This window comes from Triturus cristatus, chromosome 6, assembly GCF_964204655.1.
Source record: "Triturus cristatus chromosome 6, aTriCri1.1, whole genome shotgun sequence".
NCBI lineage: Eukaryota > Metazoa > Chordata > Amphibia > Caudata > Salamandridae > Triturus > Triturus cristatus.
Genome location: NC_140589.1, coordinates 1,061,202,642 through 1,061,225,017, shown reverse-complemented (window position 1 = coordinate 1,061,225,017; position 22,376 = coordinate 1,061,202,642).

Genomic DNA, 22,376 nt, shown 5'->3' with positions numbered 1-22,376 from the left:
GTCATGTAGGCGTTGAACAGAGTGGGGCTGAGGGATGAACCTTGAGGGACGCGGCACTCATTCTGAGGTAAAAGATGGTGGGCGGAATCTCTGGATTCTTCCAGGTGAGGCAGGATGTGATCCATTTGAGGATGTCCTCTTGGATGCCAATCTGATGAAGCCTATTTATCAGGGTGTTCTGGGACACAGTATTGAAGGCTGCTGAGAGGTCGAGGAGGATCAGGGTGGCCGTTTCTCACCGGTCTAAGGGGGTTCTAATGCCATTGGTGTCAGCGATCAGGGCAGTTTCAGTGCTGTGGTTTATGTAGAATCCAGATTGGGATGGGTCCAGAAGATAGTTGTTCTCTAGGTATTCGGCTAGTTGGAAGTTGATGTCCTTTTCGAGGACCTTGGTGGCAAAGGGGAGCAAAGAAATGGGTTGATAGTTCTTGAGCTCATTGGAATCGGCAGACAGTTTGTTGAAGAGGGGTTTGACTTCAGCGTGTTTCCATTCTTTTAGGAAAGTGGATGAGGTGTTTGATGCGCTGCTGATGGTAGTGAGCTTGTTGCTGATAGTCCTATTTCTGAGGTTGAACATGTGGTGGGGAGATGTCCATGGGTGCTTCTGAGTGGATGGAGTTCATGAAGGCTGTGGAGCTCTGTGTGGTGAACTGGTCCCAAACGCTGATCTAGTGGTCAGAGTTTGCGTCTGTGGGGGTGAGGAGGTTAAGGATGTCAGCAGCGGTAGGTTGTGGGTCGAAGTGTTTGTAGATGGTTGAGATCTTGACATGGAAGAAGTCCACCAGGGATCCTGGGAAGGGGTGTTGCTGAGAGGTTGGAGAGCTCCTTGACAATGCAGAAGGGTTCTTTGATGTGGTTAGAGCTGGCTTTGATGCGGTCGGCTAGGGTGTTCTTTTTCTTCTCTTTCAGGAGATGGTGGTAGTGGTTGAGTGCTGCCTTGAAGGTGGTGCAGTCTGTTGGCTCCTTGCTGATTCGCCATTACCTTTCCAGTTGCTTGCAGTTGCGTATCATGGTTCTCAGTTCTGAGGTGTGCCAACTGGCATGTATAGTGGGTCTCTTCATTTTAGTGGGTTTGATGGGGACGACCATGTCGTCGCAGTTGGTGATCTAGGTGGTGAAGGTCCTGACAGCCTGTTGAAGGTTGGTAGTGGTGTCAGGGTGGGAGATGTTGAGGGCGTCGCTCCATTGAATTTCGGCTACTTTTTTCCAGCAGTGGTGATTGGTGCTGGGTGGCTTGGTTGTGGTGTTGGGGGCTAATGTGATGGTAAAGTGGACGATTAAGTGGTCCGTCTAGGTGAGCTTGGTGACATGGCTGTACTTGACTGTCGCTGGCTGTGAATATAGGGTTGAGCGTATGTCCTGCGTTGTGTGTTGGGTTGGTGACTAGTTGGGTGAGGCCGATGCTGTTCATCCTTTCAAGGAGATTGGCTGTGTTGGCATCGTGGGGGTTGTCAAGGTGAAAATTGAGGTCACCGAGGAAGATGTAGTGTTGGGTGTCGATGCCTTGTGCTGCAATGAATTTGTGGATGACGTTGCAGAAGCCAGGGCATGATCCTTGGGGGTCAGTAGGCTAGGGTGCTTCTGATAGTGGTTTTGCTGTCTGTTTTCATGATCGGGGTGGCATTATCTTGACAGTTACGATGAAAGCGAACCACTGATACAGCACTTATGATTGTATATAGTGACTGTAGATATTGTACATAAACTCTGGAATGGTTGCTTTCTACAGAAAGAATCTTTGAAACCTTGTAAATATTGTCATACACTGTGTCACATTGTTTTAGTTTCATTTAGCACCTAGAACACTTTGCACAATTGCCTACTGTAATGTAATTATTGACTAATACACATTTTCATGTTTAAAAGATCATTGGTGTACGTGATCTTTCTCTCTCACCGACATCCACCTAACCCTTTCCATTGCGATTGTGCTGTTCTATTATCTAGATTTATTTATACCATTCCACAGGAACCATTGTTTTTGTGTATAACGTCTTTAGTCTGTAAGCACTATTTTCTTTAATGGTTTCTCTTAAAGCAGGAGGGCAGGAGGGTCTCTCGTGCGCAGTTGTGACCATCGGCTTGTTGATTTAACTCATAGCAAATGGGGAGCTCATCAGGGGCCATGGGAGACAAAAGGGGGGGGCAACTCAGCGATGCCTTCAAGCATTTGGAATGTAAAAGGTCTTGAATTTGCGAGAGTTTAAGCTATTGGCATTGTAAATGACAATACCTTTTATTTATGTTTTAAAAATCAAAACATAAATAAAAGACATTGTCATTTACAATGCCAATAGCTCAAACTCGCATAAATGGGAGTTTGAGCTATTGCAAATGCTTGTTTTGTTTTTTGGGCGTGTCCTGGTGGCCGAAAACTGTTTTCTCCGGGTCCCCAGCGGTTGTTATGCAGTTGGCCCGTGAGGTCCCCTTCAGGGGCGGCCTCTTTGAAAACACAACATGTTACGAGGGAGCTTGATGTGAGGACAAACTGGTCATGTAACCTTGCTTGGCCATAACACGCAACCTATGATTGAGAAGGAGGGTAGGAAAGGAGGCCAGGCAATAATAAGTAGGTGTTAGGAAGAAAACAGGAAGAAGCAGGTTTCTTTTTTCCTTAAACCACTAAAATCCAACAAGAACACAAAGCAATGTAAACAAAGCTCCTCAGTAAAGGGTAGGAAGGACTTGCTAGTGTGCACACTTTACTGCATTTCTGCATTTCCAGTATAGGTACTACCAGTGGCTGCTGGTGACATTTGAAAGTGGTGAGGCGTAAAACGAACGAAATGGCCAATCACTGTCTGCACGGCTGCACATAAGCCACAGTGATTGGCCATACGTTTTCAACAAGTGCGGCAGTGCCACCCACGTGCAACACCCAATGCTATTTGTGCCTCAGGCTGCGCGGTGTCTCAGCCAATCCAGATGATGCATTAGCAGTGCCGGGATTGGCTTGAGCAGAGATACTCCCCGCCCATTAGGAGACCAGGCAGGGGCTGCGGCATGAAGCAACCCTCGCTCTCCTAAGGGGAAGGCTAGTGCGCATGTTCGGGCTGGTCGTAAAAATGACCAGCCCAAAACCGAAAATGCGCACAATTGCTGCTGCGCTTAGTGCGCTGTCACAACAGTCTGTCAGTCAAACCATGAGTGCTGCCGCAGCCCCACCCCCCTCAGCATCCGATTGCCTCAGGCGTGGCCTGGTGGAATTAGCGTCAGTGAGCGAGTTATTTATTATAGACAACTTTATGAATAGGGCCATGTAGCATTAGTAGGGCAACGCCGCAGCGCCCCAATGGACGCACCACCACTGAGTAATAACGGAAACGAGAATTATGGCTATGAATTGGGAAAAAAACTGTTCCAGTGTCTTTTTTACTTGCCCTGTTCAATTCAAATATGCCAGAAACAAGACTTAGTTTAGCACATATGTGCTTGCTTCATTTAAATCACTGGTGGCAGAATGGAGACTTAAGAGTAATCATGGAGGTGCCAGGAGTAGCAAGGAGCAAGCTAGAGGTCTCAGCTGCGACCCCTGACTACCTCCAAATGACGTCCATGAGAGTAATCGAGTTAATAAAAACTTTCTCTGTTCACACTTTAAAATGATTATAGTAAGCCATGGCTTAAAGTTGTGAAAGAAAGACAAAAATATACTCTCATTTATAATATCTTAATTTAGTTGTAGGTTATGAATATCTTTCTTATGAATGTAAGTCGCAATCGAACGAATATGGAATATATAATGTATAACATTATTTATTGTTCATTTATTGTGTAACAGATGCCAAACATGTTCACATATGAACATCACTAACATTTTGCTGCCACCTTGTGTACTGTTTAGAAAATTGAAGCTCGATAAGAAATGGAGCTAGTAACTTACAAAATACAGGGCAAAATCTATATAGCGCAAAGTCGATCTGAGGTTTCTTTACATGAGTACTAGGTACATTACACAAGGTCACTTTGAATTTTTAAACACTGGGAGATAAAGTGATTTGCCCATAATCACCGTGGAGCATATTATCAACAAACGGCGACAATGGGCATGATAACATGCTCTAGAGACTTCCAATAGAAGCCCATGTTCTGGCGTCAACATGGGCTTCTATTGGAATTCTCAAGGGCATATTATCAAACACATTATCGCCGCTTTAGCGGCAGTTAAGCGGCGATAATTTTATCGCCGTGCTTGATAATATGCCCCCGTATGCTTTGCCGACGCCGAGGCTTGAACCTGTTTCCTCAGTCGGCAGCTCTGGTCTAAGGCCACATCCTCTTCCATATTTTATTGTATTTTAATTACTAAGATAGCGCAAACTACCGCTGACAAGGCGTTGAAGCGCTTTACTCTGTGCAGCACTGCCGAATGTAAATAATCCCCGATTCATGAGTCACTCACTCTTCTGTAGTCTTAGAATCTTGTATTCTCTTCCCTAAATCATAAATAGATGTGTCCATCTCTAAACAATCATAGGGGCATATTATCAAGCCAGGCGATAAAATTATCGCCGCCTTAGCGGCAGAAAACTGCCGCTAAAACCGCGATAATGGGCTTGATAATATGCTCTATGAAATTCCAATTGAAGCCCATGTTAGTTGTCCTTGACATCTAACCTGAGCATCAATTGGAATTCCATAGAGCATATTTACAAGCCCATTATCGCCGTTTTAGCGGCGATAATTTTATCGCCTGGCTTGATAATATGCCCCATAGAGATTTAGCACAGTCGGGAAGTTAGTAGGGAGAGCCGTGCAAGGTTTGAGCCATGGGTCTGCCTTGCCTATTAGCGCCAGACTTCGAGCCACGCCATGAAGATTATTTGGCATGTAAATTGTGGAACAATGATCATGTCAATATATGATATATTCACAATTAAAAACGTGTATTTCTTTAACATCTGGAAACGTGTTCACTTGAATGCATCAGATTTTACTGTGGCATGTATAATAAGTGATAGTATCTAAACATTAATAAATAAACCATTTTCCTCTGACTGGGTGACAATAAGAGGCAACTCAATTTTCATGGCCACCCTCTATATATGCTATCGTGGCGCCTCTTCACAAATATACACACATTGCATTATGTTTAATAGTGCCACCGTAGTACTACTTGTGTACAGTAAAATACTCTTCACAGACCTACATGGTATTCACACACCTACGTCCCTATGCCTCTGTGCTTCTACTGAATCTGCTACTTCTATATGGTGTTCTCCGCTCAATTGCAAAGGGCTCCTTTTAGCAGTACATGTGGGAGGAAATGGGGGAGTGGCTGGAAAATGGGCAATGCTTACTACTAAATAGGATGAGTAGGGGGCTAAAATGGGTTTAAGGGAGGATAAGGAGCGGTGTGGGGATGGGCATGCAATTATAAAACACACCCACCCACTAGCGAGTAAGCCCATTGCTATTTACAAATTATACTTCTAAAGTTACTATGGTCAACAGGAACCGAAACTCCAACCCAGCCTTGGAGTAAGTCCAGCACCACACATAGCCATTCAGAGGTACTGCAACGAACACCCATAGAAAATAAAGAAGACAGGGACTTAAAATAGCATCCCATAGAAAATAATAGTACATTTTATTTTTAATCTGAAATTGTGTGTGTGTGAAAAGTTATATTCAATGTAAAATATTCTTCCTAATTAAATACATTCATATTTAAGTTAGCTTTGTTTAAAAAAGAATTAAATAAAGCATCTAAACTTTATTAAAAATGAAAATGAAATAAAATTAACTAAATAAATAGTTTTAATAAATGTTTCTAAATAAATAAATATAAAAATGCCATAGAACTTGGGATTTTTTTAAAGTATATTAACTAATAATATTTATACACTTAAATGTTCTAATTTTTATTATTTATTAAACAATATGAGGCATGATTGTGCTGTAACATGTATTTACTTACATTCTAGGTTACTTTCTAAAAACAAATTGAACTTTCTTATTTTTGCTACACTTTATAACAGGGGAGTCTCCAGCCCGTTGGCGAAAACCTCCACTGATAACTGAAAAATGAGTAGTAGTAACTTTATTCTTAGAACATCTTTTCTAGCGGGCTCCACCCCTTGTTTTGTGGTGGTGTAGACTTGTAAGTCTGTATTTAGTATTAAATTTAGGGGTGGGTGGAATTTGCGAAAGTGACTTTCGCAAATTATTGCGAAAATGTTACAAATCTCCGCAAACACGCGGAAATATCACGAAGATGCGGAAGTTATTTTCCCGCCCGTTCGCGGTATTTTCTGCATGGTCGCGGCTCGCCAACTTACCCTTGCGGTTGCTTGCGGGCGCGGCCATCTAGTTTTCACTCTTCTCGCGGTGCATGATCGTGAGAAGAAAGACGTGATCGTGCGACCAATAACATTACTGCGGGCGCGAACTGTCGCGAGACAGCGCAAATGGCTACCAACAATCCAACATCTTGTGGAGAACGCGACGGGATCGGGAAAACTTGTCGGCGAACGCGGGGATTCAGGTAAGGCGATCGCGCGCGCGCGCGAGAATGTATTATTTTACAATGCGAGCAAGAAACAAATTATCGCTAAGCTGAGGAATGCGGAAATTTTGACATTTTCACGCTCTCCCCGGAACGCGAAAATGTCAAATTATAGCAATTTCCGCGAGCGGAACGGAAATTTAGCCCAGGCCTAATTAAATTCACACTCAGAAATGGTGAATACCTAACAACTGGGGGGTATATTCACAAGAATGTGTGATAACAACCGCAAGAGTAGCATCACGCAACTCTCAACATCGCAGCCCATCGCAGGAAAATAACCCTGTGTCAATGTGGAATTCACAACAAGGCGGTACCATGTGATAGTCTGCTTAAACCGCGGACAATGTCCGCGATACAACCATCTCGATGAAGATAAAAACACAAATGCAAAAAGAACTATTGGTGGACAGAATGCAGAACAATGTCATACATTCACCCCAGTACAGAGATCTGGGCCTAAATCCATTGTTTATTTGCTCATCATGCCATTTGGACCCAGCCATGTGCAAATCAGTCTTGACCCTGTGCCCCATGGGAACAGTCCAGCCCAAACTGCCAGGCCAGGTCCTCCCTGGACTGGAAACAAGCATCCTAGGACCGGTTTCGGGGTTTCACCCCTCTTCAGACAGGATAGCTTGATTCCAGTGGCATGGAGAGCACGGGACTCACGTCTGAGCATACCCGTCCCACTCGGGGTGACAAATGAAAAAAGAACTATTGATGGACAGAATGCAGAACAATGTCATACATTCACCCCAGTACAGAGATCTGGGCCTAAATCCATTGTTTCTTTGCTCACCATGCCATTCCAGTTTGGACCCAGCCATATGCAAATCAGTCTTGACCCTGTGCCCCATGGGAACAGTCCAGCTCGAACTGGCAGGCCAGGTCCTCCCTAGACTGGAAACAAGCATCCTAGGACCGGTTTCGGGGTTTCACCCCTCTTCAGCCAGGATAGCTTGATTCCAGTGGCATGGAGAGCACGGGACTCACGTCTGAGCATACCTGTCCCACTCGGGGTGACAGATGCAAAAAGAACTATTGATGGACAGAATGCAGAACAATGTCATACATTCACCCCAGTAAAAACACAAACTACAGCACAAAAAACCTGAGATGGGCCAAAGTGCAATGAGGAAATCAGCGATAAGCAGCGCCAGGCCTGCAACACACACCTGCAGGCAGGAAAAATTACCATAAAAGTAGAAAAAACACCCAAACACAAACTGACCAACAACCAAGCACCATGGAGGCAGCCGGAGCTGGCCCAGAGGATGAGCACAACCCTACAAGCACCACAGACGACCAGCCCGGGACTGGGAAGGGCAAGGACAAGAAGAAGTGGAAGACGAAGTTCAGTCCGCAGGCGAACAGGATCATAGTCACAGAGGTGATGGAACACCACCAACAACTGTTCGTCACCTCCAACGTGTCATTGGGCACCAAAACTAGAATATGGCGGGACATCGTGGAAAAGGTGAATGCCGTCGGAGAGTACAAGAGGACAATGGATGAGGTCAAGAGGTGATGGAATGACATCAAGAGAAAGACCAAGGAGAAACTCACAGCCAACTGGAAGGCAGCAATGCAGACTGGAGGTGGGGGCCCAGCGCCACAGCTCATGCTGGATGACATGGAGGAGCTGTTGTCGATAGTCATCAGTGTGGATACTGTGACCGGAGTTGGGGGACCGGTCACTGCTCGACAGGACACAACACAACAGGGTGAGTGACCACCAGGTACTGGGGGGATGGGTGGAGATGGCCAGGAAGGCACACATGCACAATCAAGCAGAGCACAGTGCACACACTCAATGACTCTGGGTCATTGCCCAGATCTATAGACTGTCACAATGTACAATGCCATGCTGTCTGAATGCCAACATGTACCATGCAGCTACATACATGTGAACACATTGCAATACACCATCTCCCCTTCACATTGCAGGGCCACCATCAACACCCCCTGCATAGCAGTTCCAGCCACTCTTCACTGATAACGAGGAAGACAACCCCAGCATCGACGCACAAACCCTCATAGACATCATTGACATCATCCGCAACTCACCTCCAGGATCAGGGCTGACCAGCTGCATTGAGGAGACCCCCCCACCACCTAAACCACCCAGCAGGAGGCACCCACAGCCCCATCAGTCTCCCAAAACCCCCAGGAACAACACACAGCCTTCCAATGCCGTGTGCTGGAGGGAGACGGCTGAGCAGGTGCGGTTGGGGTTCGACCTCATGGCCACCAAACTGGATGCCATCCATGGCGGTCTAGACCCGCTCCATGGTCTCCGAGCCTTGACTGACATTGCTGGAGTCCTGATGTGGAGAGAAGAACACCTGTCCGTTCAGAGGGGCAATAGTGATACCAGCAGTGAGCTGGCACACATGCAGAGGCTCATGGTGGACAAGGTGCGGATGGAGGGGAAAGGATGGCAGCCACTGCTGTCATCAGCGAAATGTATCTGGGATCTACCATGTCCTGCAGATCATCATCATGGCATTGCTGCCACAAGGCGTGGTGCAGATGAATGCTGCTTCCCTCCACACCATCCACATCTCGGCCCCCTGGTGTGCCATCGCCTCAAAGTGCGGCAGACGTATCCACTCCGGCACCTGATGTGTCAGTGGCACCCATCCGGGGACAAGGACTTGGATGGGTTTGTGATCAGGAGGCAATAGCATTAATTTACGCCACCTGGCCTGTTTATGCTTGGTGCCGCACATGGCCTCATGACCTTCCACTGACCCCTGATACACTCCGATGCACTCACCTTGGACAGCGACATCGACTGCCATATTCTCTTTGATGACCAATGACACGGCGACCAGACTTCGGACTGTACCCTTCCACTTCCGGATTACCTGTCATCCCCGGATGGACTCTGGCTGGCATTCCACGGGCCCATATTGTGTAGTGTGCTCGGCATTGCCCTCTACCGCTCCAGCTGCAAAACTGCACTGGATGTGCAATAAACATCCAGTGACGCACTGCTGTGTCATATCTTTCATCATTCATGTGTGGATGTCTGCTTAAGATATGATGTTCAGTCTGTGGGTTCTGATGATGTTGGCCAGGGGGGTCATGTAGGCGTTGAACAGAGTGGGGCTGAGCGATGAACCTTGAGGGACGTGGCACTTATTCTGAGGTAAAAGGTGGTGGGCGGAATCTCTGGATTCTTCCAGGTGAGGCAGGATGTGATCCATTTGAGGATGTCCTCTTGGATGCCAATCTGATGAAGCCTATTTATGAGGGTGTTCTGGGACACGGTATTGAAGGCTGCTGAGAGGTCGAGGAGGATCAGGGTGGCCGTTTCTCACCGGTCTAGGGGGGTTCTAATATAATTGGTGTCAGCGATCAGGGCAGTTTCAGTGCTGTGGTTTATGCAGAATCCAGATTTGGATGGGTCCAGAAGATAGTTGTTCTCTAGGTATTCGGCTAGTTGGAAGTTGATGTCCTTTTCGAGGACCTTGGTGGCAAAGGGGAGCAAAGAAATGGGTTGATAGTTCTTGAGCTCATTGGAGTCGGCAAACAGTTTGTTGAAGAGGGGTTTGACTTCAGCGTGTTTCCATTCTTTTAGGAAAGTGGATGAGGTGTTTGATGCGCTGAAGATGGTAGTGAGCTCGTTGCTGATAGTCCTATTTCTGAGGTAGAAAATGTGGTGGGGAGATGTCCATGGGTGCTTCTGAGTGGATGGAGTTCATGAAGGCTGTGGAGCTCTGTGTGGTGAACTGGTCCCAAACGCTTATCTAGTGGTCAGAGTTTGCGTCTGTGGGGGTGAGAAGGTTAAGGATGTCAGCAGCGGTAGGTTGTGGGTCGAAGTGTTTGTAGATGGTTGAGATCTTGACATGGAAGAAGTTCACCAGGGATCCTGGGAAGGGGTGATGATGTTTTCTGTTGCTGAGAGGTTGGAGAACTCCTTGACAATGCAGAAGGGTTCTTTGATGTGGTTAGAGCTGGCTTTGATGTGGTTGGCTAGGGTGTTCTTTTTCTTCTCTTTCAGGAGATGGTGGTAGTGGTTGAGTGCTGCCTTGAAGGTGGTGCAGTCTGTTGGCTCCTTGCTGATTCTCCATTACCTTTCTAGTTGCTTGCAGTTGCGTATCTTGGTTCTCAGTTCTGAGGTGTGCCAACTGGCATGTATAGTGGGTCTCTTGAGTTTAGTGGGTTTGATGGGGACGACCATGTCGTAGCAGTTGGTGATCTAGGTGGTGAAGTTCCTTCCAGCCTGTTCAAGGTTGGTAGTGGTGTCAGGGTGGGAGATGTTGAGGACGTCGCTCCATTGAATTTTGGCTACTTTTTTCCAGCAGTGGTGATTGGTGCTGGGTGGCTTGGTTGTGGTGTTGGGGGCTAATGTGATGGTAAAGTGGACGATTAAGTGGACCGTCTAGGTGAGCTTGGTGACATGGCTGTACTTGACTGTCGCTGGCTGTGAATATAGGGTTGAGCGTATGTCCTGCGTTGTGTGTTGGGTTGATGACTAGTTGGGTGAGGCAGATGCTGTTCATCCTTTCAAGGAGATTGGCTGTGTTGGCGTGGTGGGGGTTGTCAAGGTGAAAATTGAGGTCACCGAGGAAGATGTAGTGTTGGGTGTCGATGCCTTGTGGTACAATGAATTCGTGGATGACGTTGCAGAAGCCAGGGCATGATCCCTGGGGGTCAGTAGGCAAGGGTGCCTCTGATAGTGATTTTGCTGTCTGTTTTCATGATCGGGGTGGTGTTATCTTGACAGTTACGATGAAAGCAAACCACTGATTCAGCACTTATGATTGTATATAGTGACTGTAGATATTGTACATAAACTCAGGAATGGTCGCTTTCTACAGAAAGAATCTTTGAAACCTTGTAAATATTGTCATACACTGTGTCACATTGTTTTAGGTTCATTTAGCACTTGGAACACTTTGTACAATTGCCTACTGTAATGTAATTATTGACTAATACACATTTTCATGTTTAAAAGATCATTGGTGTACGTGGTCTTTCTCTCTCACTGACATCCACCTAACCCTTTCCATTGCAATTGTGCTGTTCTATTATCTAGATTTATTTATACCATTCCACAGGAACCATTGTTTTTGTGTATAACGTCTTTAGTCTGTAAGCACTATTTTCTTTAATGGTTTCTCTTAAAGCAGGAGGGCAGGAGGGTCTCTCGTGCGCAGTTGTGACCATCGGCTTGTTGATTTAACTCATAGCAAATGGGGAGCTCATCAGGGGCCATGGGAGACAAAAGGGGGGGCAACTCAGCGATGCCTTCAAGCATTTGGAATGTAATAGGTCTTGAATTTGCAAGAGTTTAAGCTATTGGCATTGTAAATGACAATGTCTTTTATGTTTTAAAAACCAAAACATAAAAAAAAGACATTGTCATTTACAATGCCAATAGCTCAAACTCGCATAATGGGAGTTTGAGCTATTGTAAATGCTTGTTTTATTTTTTGGGCGTGTCCTTGTGGCCGAAAACCAGTTTTCCAGGTCCCCGGCGATTGTTATGCAGTCGGCCCGTGAGGTCCCCTTCAGGGGTGGCCTCTTTGAAAACACAACATGTTACGAGGGAGCTTGATGTGAGGACAAACTGGTCATGTAACCTTGCTTGGCCACAACACGCAACCTATGATTGAGAAGGAGGGTAGGAAAGGAGGCCAGGCAATAATAAGTAGGCGTTAGGAAGAAAACAGGAAGAAGCAGGTTTCTTTTTTCCTTAAACCACTAAAATCCAACAAGAACACAAAGCAATGTAAACAAAGCCCCTCCGTAAAGGGTAGGAAGGACTTGCTAGTGTGCACACTTTACTGCATTTCTGCATTTCCAGTATAGGTACTACCAGTGGCTGCTGGTGACATTTGAAAGTGGTGAGGCGTAAAACGAACGAAATGGCCAATCACTGTCTGCATGGCTGCACATAAGCCACAGTGCTTGGCCATACGTTTTCAACAAGTGCGGCAGTGCCACCCACGCGCAACACCCAATGCTATTTATGCCTCAGACTGCGCGGTGTCTCAGCCAATCCAGACGATGCATTAGCAGTGCCAGGATTGGCTTGAGCAGAGATACTCCCCGCCCATTAGGAGACCAGGGGCAGCGGCATGAAGCAACCCTCGCTCTCCTAAGGGGAAGGCTAGTGCGCATGTTCGGGCTGGTCGTAAAAATGACCAGCCCAAAACCGAAAATGCGCACAATTGCTGCTGCGCTTAATGCGCTGTCACAACAGTCTGTCAGTCAAAGCCTGAGTGCTGCCGCAGCCCCACCCCCTTCAGCGTCCGATTGCCTCAGGCGTGGCCTGGTGGAATTAGCGTCAGTGAGTGAGTTATTTATTCTAGACAACTTTATGAATGGGGCCATGTAGCATTAGTAGGGCAACGCCCCAGCGCCCCAATGGACGCACCACCACTGAGTAATACCGGAAACGAGAATTATGACTATGAATTGGGGAAAAAACTTTTCCAGTGCCTTTTTTACTTGCCCCGTTCAATTCAAATATGCCAGAAATAAGACTTAGTTAAGCACATTTGTGCTTGCTCCATTTAAATCACTGGTGGCAGAATGGAGACTTAAGAGTAATCATGGAGGTACCAGGAGGAGCAGGGAGCAAGCTAGAGGTCTCAGCTTCGACCCCTGACTACCTCTAAATGACGTCCATGAGAGTAATCGAGTTAATAAAAACTGTCTCGGTGCACACTTTAAAATGAATATAATAAGCCATGGCTAACAGTTGTGAAAGAAATACAAAAATATACTCTCATTTATAATATCTTCATTTAGTTGTAGGTTATAAATATCTTCCTTATGAATGTAAGTCGCAATCGAACGAATATGGAATATATAATTTATAACATTATTTATTGTGCATATTGTGTAACAAATGCCAAAAATGTTCACATATGAACATCGCTAACAATTTGCTGCCATCTTGTGTACAGTTTAGAAAATTGAAGCTCGATAAGAAATGTAGCAAGTAACTTACAAAATACAGGGCAAAATCTATATAGCGCAAAGTCGATCTGAGGATTCTTTACATGAGTACTAGGTACATTACACAAGGTCACTTTGAATTGTTTTTAAACACTGGGAGATAAAGTGATTTGCCCATAATCACCGTATGCTTTGCCGACGCCGAGACTTGAACCTGTTTCCTCAGTCGGCAGCTCTGGTTTAAGGCCACATCCATATTTTATTGTATTTTAATTACTTAGATAGCGCTTACTACCTCTGACGAGGCGTTGAAGCGCTTTACTCCGTGCAGCACTGCCGAATGTAAATAATCCCCGATTCCTAAATCTGTAGTTTTAGAATCTTCATAACTTCTATTTTCTTTCCTAAATCATAAATAGATGTGTCCATCTCTAAACAATCATAGAGATTTACCACAATCGTGAAATTAGTAGGGAGAGCCGCGCAAGGTTTGAGCCATGGGTCTGTCTTGCCTTTTAGCGCCAGACCTCGAGCCACGCCATGAAGATTATTTGGCATGTAAATTGTGGAACAATGATCATGTCAATATATGATATATTCACAATTAAAAACGTGTATTTCTTTAACATGTGGAAACTTGTTCACTTTAGTGCATCAGATTTTACCGTGGCATGTATAATAAGTGATAGTATCTAAACATGCACTTGGAAAACATTAATAAATAAACCCTTTCCCTCTGACTGGGTGACAATAAGAGGCAACTCAATTTTCATGTCCACCCTCTATATATGCTATCATGGCGCCTCTTCACAAATATACACAAATTGCATTTTGTTTAATAGTGCTACTTGTGTACAGTAAAATACTCTTCACAGACCTACATGGTATTCACACACCTACGTCCCTATGCCTCTGTGCTTCTACTGTATCTGCTACTTCTATATGGTGTTCTCCGCTCAATTGCAAAGGGCTCCTTTTAGCAGTACATGTGGGAGGAAATGGGGGAGTGGCTGGAAAATGGGCAATGCTTACTACTAAATAGGATGAGTAGGGGGGCTAAAATGGGTTTAAGGGAGGATAAGGAGCGGTGTAGGGATGGACATGCAATTAAAAAACACACCCACCCACTAGCGAGTAAGCCCATTGCTGTTTACAAATTATACTTCTAAAGTTACTATGGCCAAAAGGAACCGAAACTCCAACCCAGCCTTGGAGTAAGTCCAGCACCACACATAGCCATTCAGAGGTACTGCAACAAACACCCATAGAAAATAAAGAAGACAGGGACTTAAAATAGCATCCCATAGAAAATAATAGTACATTTTATTTTTAATCTGAAATTGTGTGTGTGTGAAAAGTTATATTCAATGTAAAATATTCTTCCTTATTAAATACATTTATATTTAAGTTAGCTTTGTTTAAAGAAGGATTAAATAAAGCATCTAAACTTTATTAAAAATGAAAATGAAATAAAATTAACTAACTAAATAGTTTTAATAAATGTTTGTAAATAATAAATAAATATAAAAATGCCATAGAACTTGGGATTTTTGAAAAGTATTTTAACTAATAATATTTATACACTTAAATGTTCTAATTTTTATTATTTATTAAACAATATGAGGCATGATTGTGCTGTAGCATGTATTTACTTACGTTCTAGGTTACTTTTTAAAAACAAATTGAACTTTCTTATTTTTGCTACACTTTATAACAGGGGAGTCTCCAGCCCGTTGTCGGAAACCTCCCCTGATATGAAAAATGAGTAGTAGTAACTTTATTCTTAGAACATCTTTTCTAGCGGGCTCCACCCCTTGTTTTGTGGTGGTGTAGACTTGTAAGTCTGTATTTAGTATTAAATTTAGGGGTGGGTGGAATTTGCGAAAGTGACTTTTGCAAATTATCGCGAAAATGTTACAAATCTCCGCAAACACGCGGAAATATCGTGAAGATGCAGAAGTTTTTTTCCCGCCCGTTCGCGGTATTTTCTGCATGGTCGCGGCTCGCCAACTTACCCATGCGGTTGCTTGCGGGCACGGCCATCTTGTTTTCACTCTTCTCGCGGTGGATGATCGTGAGAAGAAAGACGTGATCGCGCGACCAATGACATAACTGCGGGCGCGAACTGTCGCGAGACAGTGCAAATGGCTACCAACAATCCAACATCTTGTGGAGGACGCGACCGGATCTGGAAAACTTGTCGGCGAACGCGGGGATTCAGGTAAGGCGATCGCGCGCGCGCGAGAATGTATTATTTTACAGCGCGAGCAAGAAAGAAAATATCGCTAAGCTGCGGAATGCGGAAATTTTGACATTTTCGCGCTCTCCGCGGAACGCAAAAATGTCAAATTATCGCAATTTCCGCGAGCGGAACGGAAATTTAGCCCAGGCCTAATTAAATTCACACTCAGAAATGGTAAATACCTAACAACTGGGGGGTATATTCACAAGAATGTGTGATAACTACCGCAAGAGTAGCGTAACCCAACTCTCAACATCGCAGCCCATCGCAGGAAAATAACCCTGTGTCAATGTGGAATTCACAACAAGGCGGTACCATGTGATAGTCTGCTTAAACCGCGGACAATGTCCGCGATACCACAATCTCGATGGAGATATAAACACAAATGCAAAAAGAACTATTGATGGACAGAATGCAGAACAATGTCATACATTCACCCCAGTACAGAGATCTGGGCCTAAATCCATCGTTTTTTTGCTCACCATGCCATTTGGACCCAGCCATATGCAAATCAGCCTTGACCCTGTGCCCCATGGGAACAGTCCAGCCCAAACTGCCAGGCCAGGTCCTCCCTGGACTGGAAACAAGCATCCTAGGACCGGTTTCGGGGTTTCACCCCTCTTCAGACAGGATAGCTTGATTCCAGTGGCATGGAGAGCACGGGACTCACGTCTGAGCATACCCGTCCCACTCGGGGTGACAAATGCAAAAAGAACTATTGATGGACAGAATGCAGAACAATGTCATACATTCACCCCAGTACAGAGATCTGGGCCTAAATCCATCGTTTCTTTGCTCACCATGCCATTCCAGTTTGGACCCAGCCATATGGAAATGAGTCTTGACCCTGTGCCCCATGGGAACAGTCCAGCCCAAACTGTCAGGCCAGGTCCTCCCTAGTCTGGAAACAAGCATCCTAGGACCGGTTTCGGGGTTTCACCCCTCTTCAGCCAGGATAGCTTGATTCCAGTGGCATGGAGAGCACGGGACTCACGTCTGAGCATACCTGTCCCACTCGGGGTGACAGATGCAAAAAGAACTATTGATGGACAGAATGCAGAAAAATGTCATACATTCACCTCAGTAAAAACACAAACCACAACACAAAAAACCTGCGATGGGCCAAAGTGCAATGAGGAAATCAGCGATAAGCAGCGCCAGGCCTACAACACACACCTGGCAGGCAGGAAAAATTTACACACACACTGAGAGGGGGACAAGGAGCGAAAATTAAGAAGTAGGTCCTGTACCAATGCTCCTAAGATAACTCCACATATAATAGGGTAGCAGTTACTGAGAAAGACAGTGCCAGTATGGTCAACTGCCTGAGGGGTAAAATACAGAGCAACAGGGAAAATAAGAAAGAGGTTCGTGAATGTGGATGTGATGTAGACCAGATACTCCTGGGTGGTGTTCGAAGTGCCCTCACACACCCTTGCGGGTGCAAAGCATCATCATTGGGCGGTGTTCCTCGTGGGGGTGGCGCTGCAGTCCCTCACGGGCCCTTCAAGAGGGCTCTCTGTCGGAGATCTTTTAGTCGAATAGCCGTAGTTGTGCATGCGGGTGTGTGGGGAAGTGCGTGACGTGGTGTGGCTAAAAAGACCCTCTGGTACCCCAAATTAATTTATTAGTGAGTCCGTCGGGTCTAGGTAAAATCTAACGGGGAATAGTGCCTGGATAGCACTGTAGTTAAGATGGGAAAAGGTTGGTAATCCCACTGCTCTCAACCCGTGTGTGAGGTTTTTAGAGTGAGAGTGAGGATGTAAGGAGGGTGGTCAACATGTTTTGCGCTGCCCGTGGTCCCTAGTGGATCCTTAGAGCTTCGTCAGGACCTTGGTGAAAAGGAAAGAAAAATCGAGATACAGGAACAGGTATGTCCTATAATCCCATCATGAGTGGAGGGGAACACGTATTATTCGTGTCCCATACGTCGAACCTAAAGGAAAAAGGGAAGATAAGAGAAGCACAATGAGGAGGTCTTCGCTAGATCCAGGGTCATGGTACAGGTCACCAGTGTGGAGAGCGGACCAACTCAAAATCATGCTGGGGAGGTGGTTGTATCTACTGTCAGGGAGGAAAAGGGGGGCTGGGTGAGTACAACCAGGCCCTCGTTGGGGCAGTAACAAGAAATACTGGTAGCTCGGTGAACTATGCAGGTATGGAGTTCATGCACGTCTGTATCGGATGCAACACAAGGTACATAGGTAACAGGAAGTGCGAGGCATAGCAGTGTTAGGATCATGCGAAATTGCATACGGAGGAAACCAACGGCATTGCGCATGGTATCGTGGTGATTAAGAGAAGGTCTGGGAACAACGTATAATTAGCATCGTAAAGGCACATGTGTGACAGAAGGTGCGGGGCATATTAGCGCATAAATTAATGCGAGCTGGCCAGAAAGTCTAACAATCGTGAAAACAGCATGGTGCAAGGTCGCAAGTCTATGCAGTATGGTGAATAACGTTAAAATCACGTCGTCCGATAGGTTGGGAGTGTCATAGTGCCAAACGTACGACCGTCAACAAATCTCTATGGCGAGGGGTGGGTGAAGGAAAACAATGGCCGAACCGGTGGTGCCGATTATGAGTGGCCGTGACACTGTAACAACTAGATGCTAAAAACAACATTAAGCGAGACAGGAATCCTACCCGCATTGGTGTGGGTCCAGACTGTACCGGAAAGAGACCAACTGGGGCGGGGGCAGCAGCTAGAGATAAACCATATGCTTAGCAAAAAGAAGTAGAATGCGGGGCTTATTCCATGCCATATCAAAACGGGATAAAAAACAGACAGTAGGATGCAGATTACAGAGCGACTGTCAAATGGTGCAGGGAGCTAGCAAAGTGCTGCCGGTACTTACATGCACGCCGGGGAATACTGATCCGTAAACCTAAGGTGCCTCCAGGGTCGCCGGTAGGTGGTGTTGGGTAGGAGCTCATTATATGCGGGGAGTCAATTGGATAATTGTGGTCCCGGAAGTGAATCAGCTGGGTCTGTGTTGGAAACTGAGGAGAGACTCTTGTGTCCCTGAGAGAGGCGGCCATGATGGAACAGGTCGGCATCGCAATAGTGAAACTGACGGGTTGTTCCAAAATACTAGTGTCTAGGTATTGAGAACTGGCTGAATGTGAGAGAGAGAGGCTGGAGAGATTAGTCTTAGTGTCTCCAAAAGAAAGCCTGAGTAGTGAGTTCGATATAAAATACTCGAAGAATCAGACCCATAATCACGTTCTCATCCCAGCACCAGGCTATCATATACCAAGGAGCAGCCATGTTGGAACAGGTCCATGTTAGGACTATTAAATGTGTAGGTCTGCTAAAGTTCTCTCATTTCTTGGTATAGTAAAATAACAAAAGGAGTCTGGGTGTAATAGACAGATGGAGCGTATCTCGTCACGCACTTCCCCACACACCCGCATGCACAACTACGGCTACTCCACTAAAAGATCTCCGACAGAGAGCCCTCTTGAAGGGCCCGTGAGGGACTGCAGCGCCACCCCCACGAGGAGCACCGCCCTATGATGATGCTTTGCACCCGCAAGGGTGTGTGAGGGCACTTCGAACACCACCCAGGAGTATCTGGTCTACATCACATCCACATTCACGAACCTCTTTCTTATTTTCCCTGTTGCTCTGCCTTTTACCCCTCAGGCAGTTGACCATACTGGCACTGTCTTTCTCAGGAACTGCTACCCTATTATATGTGGAGTTATCTTAGGAGCATTGGTACAGGACCTACTTCTTAATTGTCGCTCCTTGTCCCCCTCTCAGTGTGTGTGTATATTCTAGTACGGCAGCCAGCCGTGGGACATTCCCTCTGCTCCCTTTCCTCGCTATCCCCTTTTTTCCTCCCCACAACAAGATTGACTCAGCTTTCCCACATCCATTATGGATAATCCCGGTCTCTGTTTTGATGATGAAACAGTAGCAGAAATCCTAAGGGCGCCCTCTTTACTATCAGAGGATGGTAACCTCCCATCAGGAAGTAGAGACGACGATTGGAAGTCACTACAAGCCTTGAGAAGATTACAAATTAAAACCGCTTTACATGGTACAGTCATGACTGAATACCTCAGAGCCAATATTGCCCCTAATGGCCTTCTTGTCACTCTGGCACCTAGAATATTTCTGGAAGATCTTATCTTCCGGCGGGAATGGTCACGCGTCTCCTGGAAATGTACCAGAGACTGGCTGGTACTAATCATCAATACAGCCAAACGGCTGTCAGACGAACTCTTGATACAGATCACCCTTTCTGAGAACAGATTAAAGACAGGTATTGCCATCACGACATTCAAATCCCGCCTCTCCGAGATTAACCAGGAAATGAACGAACACAAGGAATACCTTACAAAACAGAAGATACAACAACTCCAGAAGGATGTCAAGCGGTTCGATAAGGAAAAGATCTATCCTTATACCAAGAAAGACTATGTCTTCCAAACCACAGAAACATCGGACGATGCCAGTAGTAATCACTCATCAGGTTCCCACTCTACCAATAGCAACTCGAGCTATGAGAATAGGCAACCAAGGTACCGTGGAGGGTACAGACATCCATCCCAACCTCCTCCTCGGTTTCAAGGTTTCCCGGGCCTTCCGTACCAACCACCCATGTATCAAGGACCCTGGATGGGCCCACAACCCATGTGGAATCCTGCCTTAGGACCTAATCCACCTATACCTCAATACCACCAATTCCAGAACCCCCCTTTTCTGAACAGAGGGAGGGGCAGAGGAAGAGGCAGAAGAAGAACAGGACCCAAAACTGTTCAGTGGCAAGACCAGGAGCAGATGATCCTCAGGAGCAAATCCTCCAGACCCTTGTAGTGAACTTGTCCACCAAAGTTTTGACAGTGGATGAACAGAGACTTCTGGAAAAAGGCCTCGGTTTCGTCCCCAACCCCAAAGAGGACGATTTCAGACTTCACCAAGAACTGCACCAATTCTTCAGGAAGGTGCGCCTAAAAGCATTTTTTGAAGGCAAACCCGTAACACCAACGGTAGGGACTGGCCTTAAGAACAAATCGAAGTTCACCCCGACTTCGGCCATGACACCTAACGAAGTTCTTACCTTTGAACAGGCGGTCCTGAAAGATGTCTCCGATACAACCACCCACCATCATTATGACAACCTTTCCAAAGAGGAACGGCACATCCTTATCAAATTTTCAGACAATCAGACCATCATTCTTAAACCTGCTGACAAGGGTGGAGCCATCGTTATCCTTGACAGAGGGATCTACGAAGCTGAATGCGAACGCCAACTCTCTAATACCAGATATTATCAACCAATCAACGTGGACCCCACGAAGCATCTTATGACCAAAATACACAGCTTGACCGCTGAAGCCGAAGCAGAAGACTGGATCTCACATGATGAAGCAGTGTTCCTGAACCAAACCAATCCTCAGACACCGTATTTCTATTGCCTTCCAAAGATCCACAAAGGCATCAACCCTCCCCCTGGCCGCCCCATCGTCTCAGGGATTAACTCCGTACTGGAACCACTGAGCAAATTTTGTGATTTTTTCCTACGACCCCTCGTTACTCAAACTCCCACCTACTTGAGAGACACCATGGAGGTTCTCAATCTGATACAACAGTTTGAATCCCCTGAAACTATTGATCTTCTTGTCACTCTTGATGTAGAAGCATTATATACCAACATACCCCAGGACGCCACTCTGACCGTCCTGGAAGATGCTCTACATAGTCTGGATCCCTGGCCATTTGTTACTCCAATACCCTTCATTTGTGAATGTGCCCAACTTGCACTCAAAGAGAATTTCTTTGAGTTCAACAACAAACTCTACTATCAAACTCAAGGCACATGTATGGGGAGCACATTTGCGCCGAGCCTGGCCTGTGTCTACATGGCCTGGTTGGAGGAAGAAAAAATCCAAAATCCATCTAACCCCTTTCAAGATAACATCCTTCTGTGGCGCCGGTACATCGACGATATCCTTATCTTTTGGAGGGGGAGCACAGATGAATGTGCAGCTTTCTTCACCTGGATGAATACGATTAACCCCTTCCTCAAATTCACGGGCACTCAATCACACGAGTCCATTCCCTTCTTGGACCTCTCGATATCCCTCAACAATGGCAGTTTACTAACAACTAACTACAAAAAATCAACTGATAGGAACAGTCTCCTACTCTATCAGAGCCACCATCCCAAAGCGTTGAGGGACAATCTTCCTGTGGGACAGTTCCTACGTCTGAGAAGGAATTGCAACACCCTCACTGAGTTCGAAGCCCAAGCATCCATCCTTAAAAAGAACCTGATTGCCAGGAAGTACCCCACTAGCATCATTAAAACAGCGCACAAAAGGGCTAGAAATAATCACCGTGACGCCCTGTTGGAAACCAAAACGAGACCAGAGAATACTGCCCTGACGTGTGTCACTTCCTTCACTCCTCTCTCTAACAATATCCAGAAGATAGTGAAAAGACACTGGAAAATATTGACAACGGGTTCTTTTGACCCTGGTCCTCTTCCACTTTTTGCGTTCAAACGCACCCAGAATCTGAGAGACATTCTAGTACATACTCGCCCTAGAAACCAAGCAAAACCGCCAGAGACCCTTTGGTCCTTACCTCCAGTGGTAGGTCATTTTCCTTGCGGTTCATGCACCTCCTGTCCCCAAACCAAACCCATGAAGGAACTGGACCTGGGACTACCAAGACCATGGCAGTTAA